General features: G+C 42.7%; 1 protein-coding gene across 2 annotated transcripts in view; it reads left to right on the top strand.

The window, feature by feature from the left end:
- Positions 1-9,891: 9,891 nt before the first annotated feature.
- gpr160 (G protein-coupled receptor 160) overlaps positions 9,892-14,564 on the top strand; it is a 50,984-nt gene continuing 46,311 nt past the window's right edge. The window contains exon 1 of one of the 2 annotated variants that reach the window (XM_043702645.2): positions 9,892-10,087. The gene's annotated coding sequence lies outside the window, so the exon portion shown is untranslated. The remainder of the gene's footprint in view (positions 10,088-14,564) is intronic. The other variant, XM_043702642.2, reaches the window with a different exon arrangement.

Here is a 14,564-nt window from a genome sequence, read left to right as displayed (position 1 = left end):
GTGTTCTCACGTATCTGCTGTTTTTGTCCTTCAAAATGCTGGAGAATGAGGGTTTGGAAGGTGCTGTTTAAGGACCCTTGGAGAATTTATGCACTGTATCTTGTTGATGACACACACAGCTGGTACTGAACTTCAGTGTTGGAGGGAGAGAATGTTTTTGGATGTGGTGCCAATCAAGTGGGCTACTTTGTCCTGGATGATATCAAGCTTCTGAAGCTGCACTTTCCTTGGCAAATGCAGCACATTGCAACATATTTTGGACCGGCAGATGTCTGAAGGGTTTTGGAGAGTCAGGAACTGAGTTAAGTATTTCAGAATTCCAAGCCCCTGTTATTTGCTGTTATAGACACATACTTATAGGTGTATTCCCATTCAGTGTCTGGTCAATGATAACCCAGAGGATGTTGGTAGTGAGGGATTCAATGTTGGTAATTCAGTGTTGGTTGACGATTAAAGATTGATAGTTAAATTTTCCTTCGTAGGAGGTAACCATTGCCTTGGGTGGCATGCATATTACTTGGATATTATCTCGGACTTGCTGCATTTGGACATGGACTGCTTCAGTATTTGAAGAGTCACAGATAGTGCTGAATATTATGCAGTCATCAGTTGAAACATCCCCATTTCTGAGTTTATCATAGAGGTAAGGTCCTTGATGGAGCAACTGAAACTGTTGGACTAAGGTCACTACTCTGAGGAACATCTACAGATATGTCCTGGAGCTGTGACCACCAACAAATACAAACATCTTCATTTGTGCCAGGTATGACTCTAACAAGCAGAATTTTTTTTTCCCCTGATTCCCATTGACAGCAGATTTGCTCAGACATCTTGATACCATACAGTCAATTACAGCTTTGATATCAGGGCAGTCACTCTCACCTCAATTCTGGAATTCGCTTCTTTATCCATTTGGAGCAAGGCTGTAATGAAGTCAGGAGCCAAGTGGCAATGAGTAAGTCATTACTCAACATGTCTGCTAGATAGCACTTTGATGACATATTCATCATTTTACAGATGATCAAGAGTACACTGATAGGGCAGTACGTAGCCATTTTAGATTTGTCCTGTTGGTTTATGTGCTGGATGTACCTGGATAATTTTTCACATTATTGGGTAGATGCCAGTTTTGTAGATGCACTGGGACAGCTTAGTAAGGGTCGTTACAAGTTCTGGAGCACAAGTCTGAAGTACTTTTGCTGGAATGTTGTCAGAACCCATAGCATTTCTGTCTTCCGTGCCTCCAACCATTCCTTGACATCACATGCAATTAATTGAATTGCCTGAAAACAGACATCTGTAGTGCTGAGAACTTCAGAAGGAGACCTAGACGTTAAAGCATAAGTCCAGGTATCTCCTCAGTGCTTCGTACGAACCAATTTTACAATCCTCCAGTCATAAATCCTCAAAAGATATTAACAATTGAAGTGCTTTCATAGAAGTTGAACCATGAATGGTGCAACATTAACAGCAATTTGCAATTATACTCTGCTTTTAATTTAGTAAAACCTTTGGAAGTACTTCACAGGAGCATTCATCAGACAAAATTTTAAACCGAATAACATAATTCCCCAAGGCTAGTCAAACAACATCAAAGCAATGGCTACATCTCTGATTGACAAGGAGGGAAGATCTTCTGTTATGAAACAAGCTGCAGTGAGGTAACCTGTTAGTGAACTTCTCCCATCTGACTTCTATCATTACATCTAAGTGTATAATTAGATTTGAACACACAAATGGCTTCAGGATCATAGAGCAAGGATTCTTTATTCCACTAGCATCAGGTCATTGCACAAAGGAAAGAAAATTATAGATAAACAAACAACTATTTACATTATGTGTATGAAATGACCAAATGGGTTATACTGGGTTGATGAATTGCTTTTTCTCAAGAATGTGGTGCTGGAAAAGCACTGCAAGCCAAGCAGCCAGTGAAGAGCAGGAGAATCAACGTTTCGGGCAAAAGCCCTTCATCAGGAATGGGCCATGAGCCAAGGGGGTGAAGAGATAAATAGTAGAAGTGTGGGGCTGGGCAAAGTGTGATAGGTAGATGGAGGTGGGAGTGATGGTGATAGGTCAGAGAGGAGGGTGGAGCGGATAGGTGGGATGGGAGATGGACAAGTAGGACAGATCAAGTGAGCAGTACCGAGTTGGAAGGTGGGAACTGGGATAAGGTGGGGGCAGGGGAAATGGTGAAACTGGTGAAATCCACATTGATGCCATGGAGTTGGAGGGTGCTGAGGCAGAAAATGAGGCTTTCTTCCTCCAGACGTCGGGAAGTGGTGATGGAGGAGGCCCAGGATCTGCATGTCCTTGGTGGAGTGGGAGGGGGAGTTGAAGTGTTGAGCCAGGGGGCGGTGGGGTTGGTTGGTGCGGGTGTCCCAGAGATCTTCTCTGAAGTGCTCTGCGAATAGGCGTCCTGTTCCCCCCAATGTAGAAGAGACTGCATTGGGAGCAACAGATACAGTAAATGACATGTGTGGAAGTTCAGAGAAAACTGATAGATGTGGAAGTCTCCTTTGGGGCCTTGGACGGAGGTGAGGGGTGAGTCGCGGATGGAATGGTCTTTATGGAAAGTGGATAGGGTTAGGGAGGGAAATATATCTCTGGTGGTGGGGTCCGTTTGTAGGTGGCAGAAATGGCGAGGATGATGCAATGTATATGGATGTTGGTGGGATGGAAGATGAGGACCATAGAGTCAGAGAGTCATAGAACTGTACAGCATGGAAACAGACCCTTTGGTCCAACTTGTCCATGCCAACCAGATATCACAACCCAACCTAGTCCCACCTGCCTGCACCCGGCCCATATCCCGCCAAACCCTTCCTGTTCATATACCCATCCAAAAGCCTTTTAAATCTTGCAATTGTACCAACCTCCACCACTTCCTCTGGCAGCTCATTTCATAGATGTACCATCTTCTGTGTGAAAAAGTTGTCCCTTAGATCTCTTTTATATCTTTCCCCTCTCACCCTAAACCTATGCCCTCTAGTTCTGGACTCCCCCACCCTAGGGAAGAGACTTTGTCTATTTATCCTATCTGTGCCCCTCATGATTTTATAAACCTCTATAAAGTCACCCCGCAGCTTCCGATGCTCCAGGGAAAACAGCCCCAGCTTATTCAACATCTCCTTATAGTTCCTGGCAACATCCTTGTAAATCTTTCTGAACCCTTTCAAGTTTCACAACATCTTTCCGATAGGAAGGAGACCAGAATTGCACGCAATATTCCAAAAGTGGCCTAACCAATGTCCTGTACGGCAGCAACATGACCTCCCAACTCCTGCACTTGATCCTCTGACCAATAAAGGAAAGCATACCAAACGCCTTCTTCACTATCCTATCTTCCTGCGACTCCATTTTCAAGGAGCTATGAACCTGCACTCAAGGGGTCTCTTTGTTTAGCAACACTCCCTAGGACCTTACCATTAAGTGTATAGGTCCTGCTAAGATTTATTTTCCCAAAATGCAGAACGTCGCATTTATTGAAATTAAAAGGGCGGTTCTGTCCTTGTTGCAGTTGGAGGGGTGGGATTCGAGGACAGAGTTGCGGGAATTGGATGAGATGTGCTGGAGGACATCATAACCATGTGGGAGGGGAAATTGCAGTCTTTAAAGAAAGAGGCCATCTGGTGTGTTCTGTGGTGGAACTGGTCCTCCTGGGACCAGATGAGGTGGAGGCGGAGAAATTGGGAATAAGGGATAGCATTTTTAGAGGAGGCAGGATGGGAGGAGGTGTAGTCCAGGTAGCTGTGGGAGTTGGTAGGTTTGTAGAAGATGTCAGTGTTCAGTTGGTCACCGTTGATGGAGATAGAGAGGTCCAGGAAGGGGAGGGAAGTATCTGAGATGGTCTAGGTGAACTTAAGCTTTGGGGTGGAATGTGGTGGTGTAGTTGATGAACTGTTCAACCTTGTCATGGGAGTACAAGGTGGCGTCGATACAGTCATCAATGTACCATGAGGAAGAGGTGTGGAATGGTACCAGTGTAACTGTGGAAGATGGACTGTTCTACATACCCACCAAAGAGACAGGCATAGCTGGGACCCATGTGGGTGCCAATGGTTACCCCTTCCATCTGGAGGAAGTGGGAGGATTCAAAGGAGAAATTGTTGAGGATGAGGACCAGTTCAGCCAATGAATGAGAATGTCAGTAGGGGTACTGGTGGGGACATCGACAGAGGAAGAAACGGAGGCTTGAGGCCCTCGTCATGCGGATGGAGGTGTATAGGGACTGGATGTCCGTGGAGAATAGGAAGGGTTATTCATATACCTATTCATATACCCATCCAGATGCCTTTTAAATGTTGCAATTGTACTAGCACCCTCTGTGTGAAAAAGTTGCCCCTTTCTCCTCTCACCCTAAACCTATGCCCTCTAATTCTGGACTCCCCTACCCCAGGTAAAAGACTTTGTTGATTTATCCTATCAGTGGCCCTCATGATTTTATAAACCTCCATAAGGCCACCCGTCGGCCTCTGACGCTCCAGGGAAAACAGCCCCAGCCTATTCGACCTCTCCCTATACCTCATGAACGATTTATGTTCGGTCCTATGGCATATGACTTTGTCATCCATGATACTTCAGCTTCAATGACTGTGACCAATGTATATGCTGCATAAGTGCTTGAACACTTTAATTTCCAACACAAAAAGCTTAACTAAACTCGGGTTTACTACCGGTGCCACGAGATAGCGAGGCGAGGAACAGGGAGCGGGCGCAGCTTAACACGTGGCTGCGCAGCTGGTGTAGGAGGGAGGGCTTCAGATATGTAGATAATTGGGATGCCTTCTGGGGAAGGTGTGACCTGTACGTGAAGGACGGGTTGCACCTGAACTGGAAAGGGACCAATGTCCTGGGTGGAAGGTGTGCTCGAGTTGTTCAGGAGGGTTTAAACTAGTATGGCGGGGGGGGGGTGGGAACCTGAGCTATACACCGGTGGTGAGAGTTGATGGAGATGAGGCAATAGCAAGAGGTAGCGCAGCCAGTGGGAAGGAATTTCCTGGGAAAGAACCAAGGGATCAGTTAAAGTGTGTTTGCTTTAATGCAAGGAGTATCAGGAATAAAATTGATGAGCTGAGAGCATGGATCAGTACCTGGTGCTATGATGTTGTGGCCATATCAGAGACGTGGGTTTCTCAGGGGCATGAATGGTTGCTGGATGTTCCAGGGTTTAGAACATTTAAAAAGAATAGAGAGGGGGGAGAAAGAGGAGGGGGTGTAGCACTGCTAATCAGAGAGGGTATCACACCTACACAAGTTACCATTGTCGAGGAGGGTCTGCCTACTGAGTCAGAAATTAGGAAATTAGGAACAATAAGGAGCAGTCACTTCATTAGGGGTTTACTACAGGGCCCCCAATAGCAGCAGGGAGATTGAAGAAAGCATAGGTCGGCAGATTTTGGAAAAGTGTGAATGTAGTAGGGTTGTTGTAATGGGCGACTTTAGCTTTACCAATATTGATTGGAACTTCCTTCGAGCAGATGGTTTGGAAGGAGCTGTTTTTGTAAGGTGTGTACAGGAGGGTTTCCTAACTCAGTACGTTGACAGGGGGAGGGCCAACGAGGGGAGAGGCCATTTTGGATTTGATGCTCGGCAATGAGCCGGGGCAGGTGTCAGATCTTGCGGTGGGAGAGCATTTTGGTGATAGTGACCACAACTGCCTCACATTCTACATAGCTATGAAGAAGGAGAGAAGCAGGCACAATGGGAGGATATTTAATTGGGGAAAAGGAAACTATGATACTATCAGACATGCGTTTGGAAGCATGGCCTGGGAGCAATTGTTCCATGGAAAGGGCACTATAGACATGTGGAGACTGTTTAAGGAACAGTTGTTGCGAGTGAGCACAAATGTGTTCCTCTGAGAAGGGATAAGATAAAGGAACTTTGGATGACGAGAGCGAAGGAGCTTCTCGTCAAAAGAAAGAAGGCAGCTTACGTAAGGTGGAGGAAGCAAGGGTCTTGCTCAGCTCTAGAGGATTACAGGCAGGCGAGGAAGGAGCTCAAAAATGGTCTGAGGAGAGCTAGGAGGGTGTACGAGAAAGGCTTGGCAGGAAGGATTAGGGAGAATCCAAAGGCATTTTACACGTATGTGAGGAATAAGAGAATGATCAAAGAAAGAGTAGGACTGATCAGGGATAGCATAGGAAAGTTGTGTATAGAGTCTGAGGAGGTTGGGGAAGCCCTAAATGAGTTTTTTGCTTCTGTCTTTACTAAAGAAAAGGACCTTGTAGTGAATGAAACCATTGAGGAGCAGGTAAGCATGCTGGAACAGATAGAGATTGAGGAAGCTGATGTGTTGAAAAGTTTGACAAACATTAAGATTGACAAGTTGCCAGGACCAGACCAGATTTGTCCTCGGCTGCTTTGGGAAGCGAGAAATGTGATTGCTTCGCCGCTTGCAAAGATCTTTCCATCCTCGCTCTCCACCGGAGTCGTATCTGAGGACTGGAGGGAGGCAAATGTAATTCCTCTCTTCAAGAAAGGAAATAGGGAAATCCCCGGCAATTACAGACCAGTAAGTCTCACATCTGTCATCTGCAAGGTGTTAGAAAGGATTCTGAGGGATAGGATTTATGACCATCTGGAAGAGCATGGCTTGATTAAAGGCAGTCAGTATGGCTTTGTGTGGGGCAGGTCATGCCTCACAAATCTTATTGAGTTCTTTGAGGATGTTACTAGACAAGTTGATGAGGGTCGAGCGGTGGATGTTGTGTGTATGGACTTCAGTAAGGCATCTGATAAGGTTCCCCATGGTAGACTCGTTCAGAAGGTCAGGAGGAATGGGATACAGGGAAATTTAGCTGTCTGGATACAGAATTAGCTGGTCGACAGAAGACAGCAAGTGGTAGTGGAAGGAAAATATTCTGCCTGGAAGTCAGTGGTGAGTGGTGTTCCACAGGGCTCTGTTCTTGGGCCTCTACTCTTTGTAATGTTTATTAATGACTTGGATGAGGAGATTGAAGCATGGGTTAGCAAGTTTGCAGACGACACAAAGGTTGGAGGTGTCGTTGACAGTATAGAGGACTATTGTAGGCTGCAGCATGACATTGACAGGATGTAGAGATGGGCTGATAGGTGGCAGATGAAGTTCAACCTGGATAAATGTGAAGTGATGCATTTTGGAAGGTCGAACTTGAGAGTTGAGTACAGAATTAAAGACAGGATTCTTGGCAGTGTGGAGGAACAGCAGGATCTTGGTGTGCAGGTACATAGTTCCCTTAAAATTGCCACCCAGGTGGACAGGTTTGTTAAGAAAGCATATGGTGTTTTGGCTTTCATTAACAGGGGGATTGAGTTTAAGAGCCGTGAGATCTTGTTGCAGCTCTATAAAACTTTGGTTAGACCGCACTTGGAATACTGTGTCCAGTTCTGGTTGCCCTATTATAGGAAAGATGTGGATGCTTTGGAGAGGGTTCAGAGGAGGTTTACCAGGATGCTGCCTGGAATGGAGGGCTTATCTTACGAAGAGAGGTTGAATGAGTTCGGACTTTTTTCATTGGAAAAAAGAAGGAAGAGAGGGGACCTAATTGAGGTGTACAAGATAATGAGAGGCATAGATAGAGTTGATAGCCAGAAACCTTTTCCCAGGGCAGAAATTGTTAACATGAGGGGTCATAGTTTTAAGCTGTTTGGTGGAAAGTATAGAGGGGATGTCAGAGGCGGGTTCTTTACGCAGAGAGTTGTGAGAGCATGGAATGCGTTGCCAGCAGCAGTTGTGGAAGCGGAGTCATTGGGGATATTTAAGAGACTGCTGGACATGCATATGGTCACAGAAATTTGAGAGTTCGTACGTTAGGTCTTCCTCACATGAGGATCAATGGTCAGCACAACATCGTGGGCAGAAGGGCCTGTTCTGTGCTGTACTGTTCTATGTTCTATGTTCTATGTTCTATGTTCTAATCCTGAGAATTCCTCATTTAACTCGGCTGTGAAGTTCTCACTGTTCAGCTCCTTAGACCTTCACTTATACCACCAGTTCAGAATGCATTCTGAACAGTAATAAAACTTAATGAAGATTGAATCCTGGTCTCCTCCTTCACAAGCTGGCTATCAGAACTTTAACAGTATGTTGTAACATTATTACAACATTCCTATATTACAATCGTTTGCTTAAGAAATATTTCAATATAAAGTAACGAGTCAAAAAAGGTTGTGAAAATCATTACAAATGCACTTTATAAGAACAGTCTTCTCCTTTTTACTCCCAGAAGATTTAGAGAGAGAAGTTTGAAGAGATAATTCTGAAGCTCTGTAGATAATGTGTCCATTTGTACTTGCTGCAAAATTAAACAAAGCCCCTTACTTATGCCGGTTCCCCTCCAAGCCATACTCTGTCCTGACGTGGAATTATTTTGCTAATCCTCCATTGTTGTTGGGTCAGAATTCTGGAACTCCCTTTCCAACAGCACTGAGGGCATCCATGCACACCGTGGACTGCAGTTGTTCAAAAAAGGTAGCCACTACCTTCTCAAGGGCAACAGGGATGGACAATAGATGCTGCTTCAGCCAGCAAAGTCTGTATCCTTTGAACAGCCCTATAAATAAAGTGTCAACTCTATGGCTTTCTTCTTCTGTTTTGAGTATGTAGCATCAGTTTTGTTTGAGATCATCCGACCATAAACAATTACTACCCACATCTGACTCCTACCTGGCTGACTAGGGCCATTTGCATCTTTCTGTGCTTGGTTCAAATTGATACTGAACCTGTTTGGCTTTAAGATGTATATTTGGGTGTATGATTTATGCACATCAAAGCTTTAAACTTATCCAATGTTTTAAGAAGCATTTATATTTATGTTTATCAAACTTTAGTCCATGCAGTTAGTATGGCAAATGAACGATTTATGTTCACTCCTATGCCATATGATTTTGGCATCCATGATACCTCAGCTTCAATGACTGTGAGAAATGTACATGCTGAATAAGTGCTTGAATACTTTAATTTCTAATTTAAAACGCTTAACTAAACCTGAGAATTCCTCATTTAACTCGGCTGTGAAGTTCCCACAGTTCAGCTCCATAGAACTTCACTTATACCACCAGTTCAGAGACAAAAATGGACAATTGTTTGATCATTCTCAGTATATTGTATTCCATTAAGTGCAAATCATAACTGACTTGATGCCATTGTCATTTTTCAATCATATGTTGCCAGTATGAGCTTTGAACAAAAACATCGGCTAATGATCCTAGAGGATCTACTATTACTCAGTTCTGTCTTTTCAACGAGCTTTTGAAATGAGGACCTGTATACACTCTCAGGTGTATGCAAAAGATCCCATGACACTGTTTTGATGTACAGCAGCACTTTGCTATTTGTGGGACCTTGTTGTGCTCACATTGCATGCTACACTTCCCTATCAAAGTACTTAATAGACTGTAAAGTACATTGAGATACACGCAGGGCATATAGGTCCATGTATAACTGCATAAATTATCAGACAACAGGACTATAAGAAATAGGAAAAGCAGTAGGCAATTCAGCCCCTTGAAAGTTCTTTATTTCTATTGAAACAGAGTGTGTTCTCTTCATCTGTAAAATTTCACATGAATATTTTAGTTGTTTGTTTAAGCCAAGGAATCGTCTGAACATATAAATATTTGGAACACACACTTCTATTAATTGCAGTTTGTTTTACAATAATATGTACTTTTATGTCGAAATTACACCCAATGTAATTACAACAAAAGTTATACTTGTTTGTTCATTTGTAGGGAGAGGCATGAGTTGACTAACCTTGGAAACCAGTCATAAAAGCAAAACAATTATGGTTTTTCTTGTGTGCTTTTCGTCTCTTGGTGAACCTGACAATGTTTGAGATATGGATCACACCCATGGCCTGGGGCTTTGACTTGGACTCATTTGTGGGAGGAGTTAAATGGTGGGCAAAGCAATATATATAATCTCTTCATCAGTTTTTGTGATTCTTTCTGTCTTCGGCACACCTTCTCCTTCATTTCTTTAATGATTACAATTCAAAGTTCTCTCGATTGTTGAGTGTGTCAGATGGTGAGAAAAGCAATTTTGCATTTAATCAAGTGGAAACAGGCTTCTGTTCACTGGAGAGGAATGCACTAAGCTCAGGTGAGTGGCTTTAAGTTAGGGTAATAATTCATTTATACAGAGTGGATGCTGACTCTAACATATGTGTATTATTTTTACTGATGCCTTTCATGAGATCTGCACATGGGTTATTTTAGTGTGACAATATTTTTAAAAATTAATTTCAGAACATACCAAGTGCTAGCATGGTAAATTTGGCTACATGGAGGCTGCAGCTTGTGCAATATTATGAGGCAGACTACTTGAATGAGGAAGCTGGTGTTATAATGGTAAAGTCAGTAAACTAGCGAACAAAATAGCCTTTCCTGCCGGCATGGGTTCAAATTCATGTAAGGTGGCTGATTTTTAATTTCAATCAATAATTCCAGAATTGAAAGCTAATCTCAGTGGTGGAAAACTATGACAATTATAAAGGATTACTGTAAAGACTCCTTTGCTTTACTGAAGCACTTCTGAGAGGCATATCTGCCTTCTCGACCTGGTCCAACCCACTTGTCCCATTGCAATTTGATTGATTCTAAAATGGCAGCTTTCCGCTCTTTTCTCAATATCCTGCTTTCACAGAGTTTCCGGTATTGCTACTACAGTAGTACTCTTTGATGTATGTTATAGCTAAGGCAATAATGGCCATTATAAAAGGCAGCTGAACAGCTCTTCCTAACGTACTTACATTTAGATGTTTAGCATACACCTTTATCCAAGATGATTTAAACTGTGTGCTTTGTGCTGCACCTCCATTATGCATCAGAAATATTCCAAAAAGAGAAAGTAGTTAAGTTAGTGTACTCTGGATTGAAATTTGTGTACCAGGGACTTCCAGGGCTCTTTCCCTGAGACACAGCTGCCTAGACTTGGATTTATCTGGAACATGAATCACCCTTGGTTATTTCCAAAAAAAAGTGATTTTAAATCATCTCCTGTTATTACTATCTGTTGGGTAGGAGACAGAGGGTGGTGTTGGAGGATTGTTTTTCAGGCTGGAGGTCTGTAATTAACAGTGTGTCACAAGGATTGCTGCAGGGTCCACTGCTTTTCATCATTTACATAAAAATTTAGATGTGATTATAGAAGGGATTGTCAGCAAGTTTGCAGATGACATCAAAATTAGTAGTGTGGTAGACAGCAAAGAAGGTTAGCTAAGATCTTGATCAAATGGGCCAAGGAGTAGCAAATGGAATTTAGTTTAAGTAAATGTGAGGTGCTGCATTTTGGAAAAATAAATGAAGGCAAGACTTATACACTTAATAATAAGGTCATGGGAGTGTTGCTGAACAAAGAGACCTTGGAGTACAGGTTTATAGTTTCTTGAAAGTGGAGTCACAGGTAGACAGGATAGTATGCTTGCCTTTATTGGTCAGTGCATTCAGTCTATGTTGTTCAAGACATTGGTTAGCCCACTTTTGGAATATTGCATTCAATTCTGGTCTCCCAGCTATAGGAAAGATGTTGTTAAACTTGAAAGGGTTCAGAAAAGATTTACAAGGATGTTGCCAGGAATTGAAGGTTTGAGCTATAGGGAGAGGCTGAATAGGGAGAGGGCTACTTTCCTTGGCACATCAGAGGCTTATAAAATAATGAGGAGCATGGATACAGTGAATGGCGGGGCTTTTCCCAGGAGTGGAGGCGTCCAGAACTAAAGGGCTTGGTTTAGGTTCAGAGGAGAAAGAGTTAAAAGGGACCTAAGGGGCAACTTTTTCATGCACAGGGTGATGCCTGTATGGAATCAGCTGCCAGAGGAATTGGTAGAGGCTGGTATACTTAAAACATTTAAAAAGCATTTGGATGGGCATATGAAAAGGAAGGTTTTTGAAGGATTTAGATTAATTTAGGATTTTTGACTGGTTAGGTCGAGTAGAACTGAAGGGTCTGTTTGCATGCTGTACATCTCAATGACTCTTTCATGAAACACCAAAAAAGTAAATAGATTAGATTCCCTGCAGTGTGAAAACAGGCCATTCGGCCCAACAAGTCCATACCAACACTCCGAAGAGTAACCCACCCAGACCCATTTCCCTACATTTACCCCTGACTAACGCACCTAACACTATGGGCAATTTAGCATGGCCAATTCACCTGGCCTGCACATCTTTTTTCAAATGTGGGAGGAAACCAGAGCACCCGGAGGAAACCCGCACAGACATAGGGAGAACGTGCAAACTCCACACAGTCATCCAAAGCAGGAATCAAATGTAGGTCCCTGGCACTGTGAGGCAGCAGTGCTAACCACAGAGCCACCATGCCGCTCCATTATATTCATGCTAGGGTAATTTTTACCCTTATCGTTGGCACACCCTAACCTGTTAGAATTCAGCAGGAGTAGACAATTTAATTACTGGCATCTGCATCCATCTGGCTGATCACAAGCAGTAAGGGCACTCATACAAAGTCATCAGTGTTGTTCTTTAAATATGCAGATTAGTTATTGATGATATTCTCAGGAGTTGGCAGCACAATCAACTTGAGGCCTGGGAGTGAGGTGAATGTTATTCTGCTGATTTTTCCTCTTGGAAAAAGGTCTTAGGAGTTTGAAGTGGCTCAGAGAAATAATAAAAGGATTTGGGACCCATCCACTGCCACTGCTGAGATTCTGCCATTCCCGCTCAGAGGAAAAACAGTGTAGTAATGCATTATCATATTATAATTGCACCTGATTGAAAACCAACACCTTTATTCAACAAAATTATACAGTGAGAACGGTAAGGGAGGACATTGTATTTGGTGTCCTCTCCTGATACCAAGCTTCCTGTTACATGTTATTAGATGTCACTATAAGCTCGCTCCTTTTACTTAGTAGCTATACTTAAATTTCTTAGTTTCAATTTTCTTCATTCCTAAGTGTGCAAGGAATGGTGTATGGAGGATAAACATAGTAAACTCAATGTAACTTGATGCATTACACTGCCCATGCTCTGTCATTTCTGACCATATTGATCTCAAATTGATCCCATTGCCCAAATATCATGTCACAAACTAAAACTATTCTTCCAGCCTGTTGTTCTCACTGCAGTGTATCAATCACAAACTAAACACATTGACCTTATCTCAATTCTAAATCTCCCCTGTCCCCATAGCTATGTCTCAATTCAAAATCATTCCAGTTCCCTCAAAATCCCTATTGCTTGTATCATTCTCAAATTAAATCCACTGACCATCCTATTCCCCTAGCCTTGTTTCAATCGCAAACAAAACTCACTCCTGATCTCTCACCCTTGCCTTGTTAAAATCCCAAACTAAACCCTCTGCCCTCCTCTATTCCCATAATCCTGTATCAATATCAATGTAATCCCACCATCAGCTATCTCCCGATAGATCAGTGACTGAATGGCTTCATTCTGCTCCTATGCCTTATGGAGAGGGGAAGAGGAATGTGATTGGTGTAGGGGAATATTTTTGATGGCAGCCAATGAAAGTTGGGGGGTGGGTGGCAGTATGGGTGAGGGAAGGATAATATTGATGGAGAAGGTAGGATAGCGTGGATGGTAAGTGGGCAAAGGTATTTCAGGTGGAATGGGGATTCATTTCTGACCAGCCTTTTCACAATCCAAGGAAAAGGTCGACCTGGAAAAAATGAGTGACAGTGTCAATAACTTAGTTTTCTGGATGTGTTTGAATATGACATGTGCATTCTCCTCAAGCATCTCATGTAATACTCTTAACACAATCCTTTTAAGATTGCAAAAGCTAATTCAAATGATTCAATTTATGGTAGTCTTGAATTATGGAAGTCCATTTGAAAATGTTTCACATGTTTTCTGATAGCCTCATTAGTCTCATATCTGTTAAATAATTCAGGGAGAACTGTTTGTAGCAGAGAAATGCTCGGTATCATTTAAAAGCCAACAGCAGCATAGTGCAATGCTGAATCTGGGCAAATGGTCAGATACAAAGAGAATTTAGCCATGTTTGATTTATTTTTATGCCAAGCATAACAAAAGTCGGGCATATTGAGGGCAAGAGAAAACTTTTGCTGTGACGCATCCAGTCAGGTCAGTAACTTACAATTTTAAGTGAAGAATTAGTTGACAATCTCACAGAGTTGCCTTGGGTTTTTTTCAGAAATACAATGACAACAACAAGTTCCATTTATATAATGCCTTTAATTTAGTAAACTATCCCAAGTCGCTTCACAGGAATGTTAAACAAAATTTGACATTGGGCTACATGGGGAGATTTGAGAATTGGCAACTTAAAGCTGGGCTGAAGAGGTTGAAGGAGCATGTTGGGGGAGTAGGAAAAAGGAATGAAGGGGTTGGCAAAGGAAATTGCAGAGCTGAGGATCCAGGCAGCTGAAGGCTCAGTCACTATTGTGAAGTGATTAAAAATCTGTGGCCAGAGTCAGGGGATTGCATATATTTAGGAGGGCTGTAGGACTGGACGAGACTATATAGAGGGGCAAATCCATGGAGGAATTTGAAAGCAAGAATTTAAAATCTAGGGAATTGCCTAACTAGGAACCAGCAAGAAGAGGTCATTAGGACTATGATACAGATTGCTGGGA

Source organism: Chiloscyllium plagiosum, unplaced genomic scaffold (genome assembly GCF_037043375.1).
Source record: "Chiloscyllium plagiosum isolate Xiang-an unplaced genomic scaffold, Cpla_swu_hap1 HiC_scaffold_13, whole genome shotgun sequence".
NCBI lineage: Eukaryota > Metazoa > Chordata > Chondrichthyes > Orectolobiformes > Hemiscylliidae > Chiloscyllium > Chiloscyllium plagiosum.
The sequence above is the reverse complement of the archived record's forward strand: the minus strand, read 5'-3'. Positions and strand labels throughout refer to the sequence as shown.